Source organism: Equus quagga, chromosome 7, assembly GCF_021613505.1.
Source record: "Equus quagga isolate Etosha38 chromosome 7, UCLA_HA_Equagga_1.0, whole genome shotgun sequence".
In the NCBI taxonomy this organism is placed as follows: domain Eukaryota; kingdom Metazoa; phylum Chordata; class Mammalia; order Perissodactyla; family Equidae; genus Equus; species Equus quagga.
In genome coordinates this window covers 129,758,258-129,769,659 of record NC_060273.1, presented here as the reverse complement: position 1 = coordinate 129,769,659, position 11,402 = coordinate 129,758,258, and the positions used below count along the sequence as shown (strand labels likewise).

At 45.3% G+C, this 11,402-nt stretch overlaps 2 long non-coding RNA genes across 4 annotated transcripts in view; one reads left to right on the top strand and one right to left on the bottom strand.

Moving 5' to 3' along the window:
* Nucleotides 1-148, bottom strand: part of LOC124241547 (uncharacterized) — a 10,486-nt gene extending 10,338 nt beyond the window's left edge. Inside the window, exon 1 of one of the 2 annotated variants that reach the window (XR_006889242.1) lies at nt 68-148. This is a non-coding gene — a long non-coding RNA (uncharacterized LOC124241547). The remainder of the gene's footprint in view (nt 1-67) is intronic. The other variant, XR_006889243.1, reaches the window with a different exon arrangement.
* The window catches only part of LOC124241548 (uncharacterized), a 10,752-nt gene extending 3,303 nt beyond the window's left edge, over nt 1-7,449 (top strand). The window contains exons 2-4 of one of the 2 annotated variants that reach the window (XR_006889245.1): nt 415-585; nt 6,917-7,009; nt 7,115-7,449. This is a non-coding gene — a long non-coding RNA (uncharacterized LOC124241548). Of the gene's footprint in view, nt 1-414; nt 586-6,916 lie in introns of both variants that reach the window. The other variant, XR_006889244.1, reaches the window with a different exon arrangement.
* The last annotated feature ends 3,953 nt before the right edge of the window (nt 7,450-11,402 follow it).

Genomic DNA, 11,402 nt, shown 5'->3' with positions numbered 1-11,402 from the left:
CCGCCCCCGCGCCCCCCCGCCGCCGCCCCGCCCGCTTCCGGGGCCCCCCGGGCGCGCCCGCACTCACCCGGCCCCGGGGCGCGGCGGGGCGGCGGCGCCGCGAGTCGGGACCCCGCAGACATCTTGTCCGGGGCGGAAACCGCGCGGCCCCCTTAAAGACACAGCGCCCAATTCGCGCGTCGGGGAAGCGGGGGAGGAGGGACCGTAACGCGGGGCCGGTGGTTGAGCGGACTGGGGAGTCACTCCTGAACCCTCCGGGCCCACGAGTGACAGACTTGTGTTTGCCCAGGTTTAAAAAGGATGCAGTAGTGGACTGATTTTAAAAATGTAATCTTTGTTTCGTACCTTTCCATTAACCTTCCAAGACCTGGATTCCCCGTCTGGAGTCTCTGAGTGCAGTTTGCATCCTTCCAGGTTCAAGGTGTGATGGCACGAGTTATTACAAGAAATCCGCCAATCAAGGCCTGCACAGATGAAGATGGGGCTCATTGGTGTTCACTAAAACTCAGTGACGCTGGCCTGGTTATCAGCCAGCTTTTGATAGATCGCGCTGAGGTAACCACGCCGACAACTCAGTGATTCACGGTAACAAAGATTCATTTCTCAAGCAAATTCTGTCTGCTGCAGGCAGCTTTGGCTCTGCTCCACCAGTGCCCTTGATTCCAGGCTCCAGGTTCAAAGATCAACTTTTTTGGGACCTGCTCCCGGTGTCCTGGACCCAGCTTTGAGGGAGGGGGAGTCCTCATTTGCAGTGTTGGCTATTTCCATGATGTAAATACTCCCACTGTGGCCTAATTCAAGCTACTAACAGTTTAACGAGTGGCTTGCCAAGTTTCTGGAAATGTAACAACCAGCCCTTGTATGCCCCTGGCACATGCTGCTCTTAAAGCAGCTGGCATTCTATTGGCCAAAGCCAGTCACATGACAAAACATGCTGTCAATGGGGTCAGAAAGCATACTCCTCTCGTAAGGAAGCCTTGCAAGTCCCCTAATAATGGACAGAGATTGTACAATCCTTTTAAAAGGAGGACAGGGAATAACTGGTTACATTAATATAATCCACCTTACATGCTTTGGTTCAAGTAATTTTTTTTTTTTACCTCATTCTTTCTATAAACTAGAATTTCAAAGTCCATTAATGGAATTTCTCCTTACCGTTCCAAGAATGGTTTCAGAAGAAAAAACTGGTCTGGTGTCTTCAAAGGGATCATTTTGCAATGTGAAGCTTAAATATTAGGTTACTACTTTTCTTCTCTCCAAAAAGGACACTTACCAGCTGTGGTCATTTCATTAAAAGAAAAGTAACTAGTGGAAATAAATCAGGGTAAAGCCACCTTTTATTCATGGTTTAATTCATAACAGATTTTTAAAGTTTATTGTATGTAGCAGTCCTTTTAACAAGAGGCTTTATGACTTTGAGTAACTTAAAAATCCATCTGGCTTTAAACTCACCATGTAATGTTGTTCTTGCTAGTGCCATGGAGTAGATTCCGGCTCCTAGGGACTCGCTGTCCAGCAGAGCAGAACGCTCCCCAGTTTCTCTGCGCCATCCTCTCACCTTCCAGCGCTCTATCAGACAATGCTCCTCCACTGCTTTTCAAAGGGTTTTCATGGCCAATTTTTTCAGAATTGAGTGGCCAGGTCCTTCTTCCTAGTCTGTCAGCTCCACTGAGACCTGTCCACCATGGGTGACCCTGCTGCTATTTGGAATACTGGTGGCATAGCTTTCAGCATCACAGCAACATGCAGCCACCACAGTATGACCACTGACAGACGGGTGGTGTAGTTCCCTGACCGGGAAATGAACCCCGGTCATGAGGTGAGAGCGTGGGATCTTGACCACTAGACTGTTTAATGAGGTCCATGCTATTTTCATTAGTTTATAGAACAATTTTTAGTAAGTGCTGGTTATGGGCAAAACCCTATCCTAAACCTGAGTAAGAGTCTGGAGATTCAAGAGACCATTCCCGCCCTCAAGAAGGTTATACTCCAGTAAGACAGCAAGACAAATGCAACTCCAGGAAGAAAGTGAAAAATAATGTAAGAGGAAACATTCACGTGCCACGCTGAATTGAGAACAGCTACATCCTACTGAGAGTGGTGGCATTTTTTTTATTGAGGTAACATTGGTTTATAACTATATAAATTTCAAGTATACATCATTACATTTCGATTTCTGTGTAGACTACATCGTGTTCACCACCCAAAGACTGATTACCATCAGTCACCACACACGTGTGCCCTGTCACCCCTTCCCCCCCCCCCCCTCCCCTTCCCCTAATTTCTGTATCTATGTGTTTGTTTGTTGTTGTTTTTATCTTCTAGAAAGTGGTAGCATTTAACCTAAATAACCTAAATAAGACCTAAAAAGGGGTAGGATTTGGACTCCTGGAATTATGTTTATTATCCTAGCTAGATGTGTTTTGGATTTATTTTTGAAGTCCAGAGAAAAGGAGCCTGTTTTTTCTGTGTTTGATTCCATCCTTATACTTTCTTATAGTCTGAAATCTCTTTCTTGTAGTTCTAAATTAAACTTTAAGTCAAATTATAAAATATATTGCAAACATCTAATAACTCTTCTTCTTTGCCCCACATTCTTTGTTCAAATTTTAGCAAGAAAAAACCTCTTCAGTTCTTATTTTGGTAGTGGCAGTTCCCCTAACTTTCGTCATGCATTTAACAGTAAATAAATGACACTTAATTTTCATAAAGGGACCTCATTTCCATCCCCTTTCCTAGAAGTTGGCTAAGCATAAGGAGCTGCGTTTCATTGATAATGCAGAATATTTAATTTCCAGATTCTTGATTAAGATTATAGCCTTGAAATCTACTATCTAATGATCAAAAACACAGCTTGAGAAAACTATTTATGGAGATTGCCTCAAAAACATGAAATGATAGAGCTGTGTACCAGGAACACACTTTTTTGGTACTCCTGTGTGTGCTTTTGGTCTGTAGTTTTCTTTTCTTGTGATGTTTTGTCTAGTTTTTCTGTCAGTGTAATATTGGCCTCATAAAATGACTTGAGAAGTGTTCCTTTCTCTTCTATTTTTTGGAAAAGTTTGTGAAGAATTGGCATTCATTCTTCTTTAAGTGTTTGGTGAAATTCAACAGAGAAGCCATCTGGGCCTGGATTGTTCATTATGGGTACTTTTTTAGATTGTTAATTCAACCTCTTTGTTTTGTATAGATCTGTTCAAATTGTCTGTTCCTTCTTGAGTTAGTTTTTGTAGTTTGTATCTTTCTAGGAATTTGACCATTTCATCCAAGTTACTAATGTTTTGGTATACAGTTGTGCGTAGTATTCCTTTTTGTTTCTGTAAGGTTGGTAGTAATGTCCCCTCTTTCACCTCTGGTTTCCTCTGTGTGCTTCTGATGAACTTTCTGTTGGGGTCATACCATCTGCCTTCGGTGAGGCACCTTGTAGAAATAGCTGCATAAAATTCATTATCAGGACCAGTGTCACGTTGCCATCAACTACAGTCATCATTGCATCTCACGGTGTTTTTTCTGCAGGACCCAGAGAGAAGACCATTCTCTGATCCCTCATGCCATGAAAAGCTCTGCATCCCAGAAGCAAATGGGACCCTTTAATCCTGTGGGCACTGTGGATCATGTAACTGATGGTTTCCCTGCTTTAGCCGCTAGGAAGGATAAGAGTCAAATATGGGATGCCTGCTCTTTTAGTTTCCCAGGGCGGCTGTAACAAATACTAAAGACTGAGTGGCTTAAAACAACAGAAATTTATTTTCTCACAGTTCTGGAGGTTAGAAGCCCAAAATGAAGGTGTCAGCAGGGTCATGCTCCCTCCGAAACCTGTAGCAGGGAATCCTTCCTTGCCTCTTGCTAGGTTCCCGTGGCGGCCGGCAGCCCTTGGTTTGCAGCCACATTACTCCAGTCTCTGCCTCTGTTGTCACGTGTTCTCCTTGTGCGTCTGTATCCGGACTTCCCTCTTCATAAAAAGCCACTAGTCATATTGGATTAAGCCCCATTCTAATGACCTCATCTTAACTTGGTTACCTCTGCAAAAACCCTATTTCCAAATGAGGTCACATTCACAAGTACCTGGGGTTGAGAATTCAACCTATCTCTTTTGCGGGGGACACACAATTCAACTCATAATACTTACCTACCAGTTCCACACAGTCACCTTCTCTGTGCGCTAATCTTTTATTTTCCTACCTGTGTTTTCCTTTTGCCCTGATTCCCTGGATTAATGAGTTTTTCTTAATTATGTGCATCTTTGGCAGTGCCTGAAGGAAAGGAGGCAGAAAGGGAGGAGAGAAGGAGGGAGGAAAAGGGGAAAGAGAGAAAGGGAGGGAGGAAGAAAAGTTTGCCAAAAAAAAAAAATCAGACGTGGAACTTGGGGAACAGAGTTGCAGGAATGGGGAGTGGGGGCAGGAAGCCGGGCTGGAGAAGGGTTTTTGCTGTGTGGGCTTCATCAGAGCCTCGGAAGTACTCTTCTGGGGGGTGAGAGCAGTGGTTTGCAGCTGCCTGCAGCTTAGTGACCTAGAGAAAAGTGGGAAGGTAGTTTGAGGAGCTGAGGATTAGGGGGAGAAGGGCGTGATCTGGCTACTTTTAATACCCACGTTAACAGACACGGTATGGATCCAGGTTCTGTGGTGCTTGAAAACTTAGACAGTGTTGAGGACCCATGTATGCTGGCTACTGGGGACACAGACCCAAAAATCAATGATTTAATGCACACAATCTACCCTGGAGGACACCATCCCATCCCTATAGAATATTAGTCCCCAAAAGGCACCTGAGCTGAAACTTTAATAGGCTCTTCTAATGGTCTGTCAGGCTAGCTACTTCTGGATGTGTATATTTATTAGGATCAGCCAAAACTCCTGAATAAACCACCATTTTCCCTTTCAGCTGTTCCTCATCTTAATCCATCACAGGTGGAAATCTTAATCCTGTTGTCAGAGCACACCTAGGGTTATCATCACTCCGCTTACCACTAGAAATGGGGTCCTTGTTACCATCTGATGGGCACGTACTCCAGTTCCAGAATCCTGTCCTGAGGCTTGGAGGTTAGAGTTTCTAGGCTTCTCCTTTCTAGGGCCACTCTGGTACCCACTTTCTTAGCTTGGGTTTCCCCAAATGCTGTGACTATGACAAGAACTGGGATGCAGGCAGTTTGAGAGGTGATCATGGAAGCAAGACTGGGGGAGCAGGGAGAGTGTGAAAGAAATGCATGCCCAAGTGAAAAGGCTTTCTTTTCTTTTTTAACTGTAAATAATTGTGTGGCTTTCAAATAATGTCTTTATTTTATATTTGTAATTACGACAAAGGTTATTCCCACATGGTGAACTCTTTTCAGCCCTCACCTCTAGGCATTTTTCAGACCAACTTCTTCATTTTTTTAACTTTGTCATTTTCTGTCCTTTAATGTTAGAAAAATGTTACCATAGACTCTATTACATTGGTTGGCTTTTGGCTTGGGGGCTTATGAAATTTTCTAAACTTATCTTTGAAACTTGACATTTTCACTGTGATTATATATAAGTACAAGTCATTTTTGGCTTGAAACATAGTGACCTAAGCTTGGAGTTTACCCTGGAGGTAGTTTTAAGCAAGAGAATTATATATAGTGAGATTTATATATTAAGTATACCACTTTGGGGAGGAATGGGGGACGTGTTTGAGTAAAACAGACTAGAGACAGGTAGACTAGTTGGACAGCTGCATCACTGTGGACCAGAGCCGAGGTTTTTTAAGATTCAACCTGTTCAATATATAGCAGAAAGCAATAAACCAGAGAGCAGATGGGGGACGGAATTGGAATAAGTAACTCCAACGTGGTGTGTGGTTCCCCTGTCTCCCTCCTGTCTTTTTCTGGCCTTGGTGTGCGTGAGGAGGCTGAGCCGCTGCTCACAGGGCAACATCCCATGTAACTCAACCCTAGAGAGTAGCGCTCCCCGGGTGACCTTTCCAGGTCACCAATATGAGAGGGAAACACAGAAAGAAGTGGCTCTCTTCCTATGGGAATTCTCAGAGAGGCATTGGACATTGCTTCCCATTTCTAAGTACTATTGGGAAGAAATAGTACAAGGATTTACCTCAGCATTGCACCCCTTTTCAGAGCCATCGGTCCCCATCCTGTGTTCTCTTGTGGTTTGTGTGCATCCGTTCATCATAAACCACCACGTGCCCGTTAGTCGACTGTGGCAGGCTTGTGGGTTATCCAGGCAGGGCCCATTGCTGCCATTTCACATTTCCATCTCCTGTGGTTATAAAATGCCTTGTAAAGGCCCATGGTGCACTTTCTGGCTGCTTCACTAGCCCCACGTTTGCAATTTCTGTTAACAAACATACGGTTGAATGGACGGTCAGAATCAAACCCATCAACCACACTAAGGAGTGTTTGTGTCTAAAAGCAAGGACTTCTTTTTTTTTACTGCTGCATCTTAAAGGGAAGAAAGAGAGGGAGAAAAAAAACCAGAAAAGTGACAGCCGGGCGGGCCTTCCTGTCCTTACTCACCCGCCAGGGTCCTTAGCCGAGAGGCTTATGCAGGAGGGGATGTGGAAGTGGTAGGCGACCCTCATGGACAGCCCCATCAGGGTGCTGCTCCATTGCCCGCTTGCTCAAAGTGCTGGGGTGGGGGTCGGGGGTGGCGTCCATGCGGCGTGTTTAAAGGACTCGCGTGACTGGTTTGAGTGAGCAGCTGCAGGATTCTGTCTCCACAGCTCCGGGGGTCCGTGTCCCCAGCTGTGGTCAGGGTTGATGTGACCTGACCTTGGTGGTCAGACATTCCACACAAGTTTCAGAGGTTCTTACTAACTCCTTTTGCCAAAGGAGAAAGACAAACTGGCACAAAAGAGCTGGTTTGGCTGTTCTCTGAGATAATTATAAAGAGTAACAACAGCAACAAGCCTTTGATTTCCTTTTGTGTCTATTTTGTGATAGGAGGAAAGGAAAGCATTCCCTGTGTGGCTTGGAAGACAAGCAGGCTTCTGATCCACAGCTCGAGGATTGATCATCCTGCCTCAGAGAAACCAGGTCAGAATGGCTGGCCCAGTGTCTTTGGCTCGGTCTGCTTGGGACGATCCCGCTGCCTGGATTTGTGAATGATGTAGTTAATCCGAAATCTTCCTCTCTTCCCAGCCAGACCTTCCTCTCCTTCCTCAAGTCACCACTCTTATGAAGACTTCTTAGACTATAGCAGCTTACAAGGATCTCTCTCTCATCTAAATTTCCCTGGCCTCCGAGTTAGTACCGTGCCTGTACGCCTCGTTTCCTGAAAGCCGGCCTTGCCTTCACAGCTCAGCTATAATGATCTCAGTGGCAGGAATCTGATCTCATATTTTATATATTTTCCCCGTAAAACCCAGCAGAGTGCTGGGTAAATAAAATAGGAAGTCTCAGTAAATACTTGGAGGGGTTGAAAATTCAAACCGTATACTATGCGTCTTAGATGAGGTGCTTAGAGTAGTCAGATTCATAAAGACAGGGAGTAGAAAGGTGGGTGCCAGGGGCTGAGGGGAGGGGGGAATGGGGAGTTAGTGTTTAATGGGGACAGAGTTTCAGCTGGAGAGGAGAAACACGTTCTGGAGATGGATGGTGGTGATGGTTGTACAATGATGTGAACGCACTTAATGTACAGTGAACTGCACACTTAAAAAGGGTTAAAATGGTAAATTTGATGTATGTTTTACCACAATAGAAAATATATTCTTCAAAAGGCACATACTGTAGCAGTCTGAGGCTCCTCCCTAATTCTACCTTCAGGCGCCCTCCCAGGTCTTGGTGGGCAGAGTCAGTATCTTGTGTGGATGAAATGTTTAGTTTGATGGGCTTGCTGGGCAGGCGCCAGATACTGGGCTCCGCTTCCCACTTCCTAGCTCCATTTTTTAAAAACATGGGAACATTCGCATCAGGCTTTTCGTTTGGATTTGCTTCTGTAGGTCACGCCTACGTGAGAAGGGTTCGGAAGCAGTCCAGCTGAAGACCAAGCAGTGTTGTTGCCCTCAGAGGGGTGGGAAGAGGCTCAGTGATGGTGTCGTTGTGGGCGAATTACTGAAGATTTCAGAGCCTGCAGTGTCGTCGGTTTTGCTTCTTGTCTGTAGAATGGGGATAACAGTACCTCCCTCCGTAGGCTTGTTGTGTGGGGTAAACGAGACGCATCGCACGAGACACCTCGCAGGGTTCCTGAGATGGAGTAGGAGCTGGAAACTATGGCTGTTTATAAATGGTTTTGTGACTTCAGCTTGGATTTGAGAATGAAAGTGGACCACAGGCCCCTGAAACAGCGCCTTCCCTCATGGAACCGAACCCCGGGAGGCGCCAAATGCCTGGGAGGTGCGGAGTTGGTGGCTGGAGGAGGAATCGACTCCAAGAGGTAAAGGTCTAAGGACCGATTGTCCCCACTCAGCTGGACTGCAGCCGCCAGCAGCTACTGGGCCCACGTGGCCCCAGGGTGCTCCCTTTCCTTCATTCAAATTCGAAACATCTGGGGAAGGGCCTCGAGGAAACTCGGATTGGCCAATTCTCTCACTCGTGTGGTCAGGATGCCTGGTTTGGCGCTCTCCCTTGACCACGAGGCTGCAGTGAGGGAAGGCAGTTTTCCCAATGAAGAGGACCGCTGCCTCCTGGAAGAAAGAGAGTCGGGCAAAGAAAAATGATGTGTCCACCCCGAACCGAGCTTCGTGCTCTGGGCAAGCTGAACAAAAACTGGCTGTGGCCCCTGCCTCGAGGCTCTCATTCTTTGCTGACTCATGACTGATTTGCCAGGATCGTCTGTTTTCAGAGAACGGTTGCCTGATGTTCTTTTCGAAGGGAGTTGAGCACCTTGATCTGAAGGTTTTTCAAATTGGCATCTAAAATTATTTGGCCTTGGTTTAATATGGGGAGAACTCATCAGATTGCGAAAATGAAAAATGAAACATATTTGAAATAACCTCAAGGCCACATTAACATTTAATTTGCACTTCCAAACAGAAGCTATTTTTACATCCCTGTTTACTAGTATGATATACTGAAGTTATTTTTCCCCATGACTCAATACGATGGGTTTTTTTCCCCCTTTCTTCAAATAGTTCTCAATTTGAATGTAACACAGAGTTCCCATTTTCCCCATAAATTGCATATTTATAGCACATGGGAATAGCTGGGATGCTGTGTGTCTCTTAAAAGTACTTCTGTATTTGAATTATAGAGAAGATGATTTAATAGGATTCTGAACTTTGGGCAGCCTTGATGCCACTGGAGCAGAGTAGAGAACAGGACTCGGTGCTCCGGGCCTGGTTCTGCTTGTTTGGAACACCGGCCCCTGAGCCTGCCCCCACTGTGTACGCTAGGCTCCGGGAAGGGTGGGAGGGGAAGGGCACAGGAGCCCTCAGGAGCAGAGCTGGTTCCCCAAAGGCAGTGGGGGTTCAGCTCTGCCGTGTACTGGCTCTGAAGGTCTGCAGCGCTTTCTTAGCCTCTCTGCCACTTTTGCTTTTTCCTCTCTAAACTGGCATCACAGAAGGAGTTGCATGAGGGTCATGTTAAGAATTGAACAAGGTAACACGTGGAAACTCACCATAGTGATGGCACGGAGTGAGTCATCAGAAAATGATGGTCCTTGTTGCTGAGTGGGTTCTAAAGCAGGACGGGTGTCTCCTGTCTTTGCACCCTTCTCCACCTTCTGGTTTACTCCTTTGGAAGCCTGGCAGCCTCCTGCTGAGGCCAGCTGAGCTCTCTATGGGAGGGGGTGCCCTTCATTCCCCACGGAAAGCTAAGTGGGATCGAGGGTGGGGGAGCGCAGAGCAGGCCCTCCCGCCTGCCTCTGGTCCGCCCTGGTTCACGTGGGCTAGTTCTCCCCAGCACGGTGAGCCCCCATGAGGGCCTGGGAGCCAAGTACATATCTGCCTGGAGGGTCCTCACGTAGTGGAGGCCCCTTTACAACCCTACGCCCTGGGTGACAATGGGCAGCTAGTTGAGCGTTAAGGAACTTGTTTTTTGTTGCTGTTGTTGCTTTTTAAATGAATTTTATGGTATAATTTATGTGCAACAAAATGCTTCCATTTTAAATGTACAGTTTGATGGGTTTTGGAAAGTGTGTACACCCATGTAAACACCACCTCAATCCAGATATGGAATATTTCCTTGACCCCCAAAAGTTTCCTTATATCCTGTTCAGTTCATCTCTCCTTCTTCCCACCCCCAGGCAACCACTGAGATGCCTTCTGTTACTATAGAAAAGCTTGCATTTTCTAGAATGTCATATAAATGGAGTGCGTCAGGCTTCTTGCGTTTCTCATAGTGCTTTTTGTGAGTCGTCTGTGTTGTTGCATGTATCAGTACCCTTCCTTTTTATCACTGAGTTTTATTCCGTTATATAGATATACCACAATTTGTTTATCCATTCCCCTGTTGGTGGACATTCAGGTTATTTCTAGTTTCATATATATTTTCCAAAGTATATTTGCCAAAATATTTTCCAAATAGCGTGACGTTTGACACTCCCGCTGGCAGTGTACCCAAGTTCCAGGCGTCCGCACCCTCCCTGGCACTTGGCGTTGTCTGTCTCCTCCATTTTGGTCATTCTAGTGGGCTTGAAGTGGTATCTCGTTTTGGTTTTAATTTGCATTTTCCTAATGGCTAATGATGTCGAGGTCTTTCCGTGTGCTTCTTGGTCCTTCATAATCTTCTTTTGTAAAGTGTCTGTTCGAATATTTTCCCTGTATTTTATTGGTTTCTGTCTTCATGGTTGAATTGTATTAGTTCTTTATATATTCTATATGCAAGAGTTTTGTCAGATATATCTATTCCAAGTATCTTCTCCTATTCTGTGGTTTCACTTTCATTTTCCTAAGTGTTTTTTTTTTTTAAAGATTTTATTTTTTCCTTTTTCTCCCCAAAGCCCCCCAGTACATAGTGGTATATTCTTTGTTGTGGGTCCTTTTAGTTGTGGCATGTGGGACGCTGCCTCAGCATGGCTTGATGAGCAGTGCCATGTCCACGCCCAGCATTCGAACCAACGAAACACTGGGCCGCCTGCAGCGGAGCACGCGAACTTAACCACTCGGCCACAGGGCCAGCCCCCCCCCCCAAGTGTTTTTTTGATGAGCAAAGTATTAATTTAATAATTATGTAATTTACATAGTTTCATAAAAGCCCAGTTCGCCAATTATATCTTTAATGGTTTATGGTTTTTGTGTCCCAGCTGAGAAATATTTACCTTCACCAAAGTTGCAAAAATTTTCTCTTAGGTTTTCTTCTAGGAGTTTTATAGTTTTCACTTTTATATGTTGTCTATTATATATTTTGAGTGAATTATTGAGTATAGCCAGGTAAGCGTCAATACTTACATTTTTTGAAATGGATATCTAATTGTTCCAGCACCATTTGTTGAGGCATTGTTTTTTCCCATTGAAATGCCTTGTCGCCTTTGTTGAAAAATCACTTGACC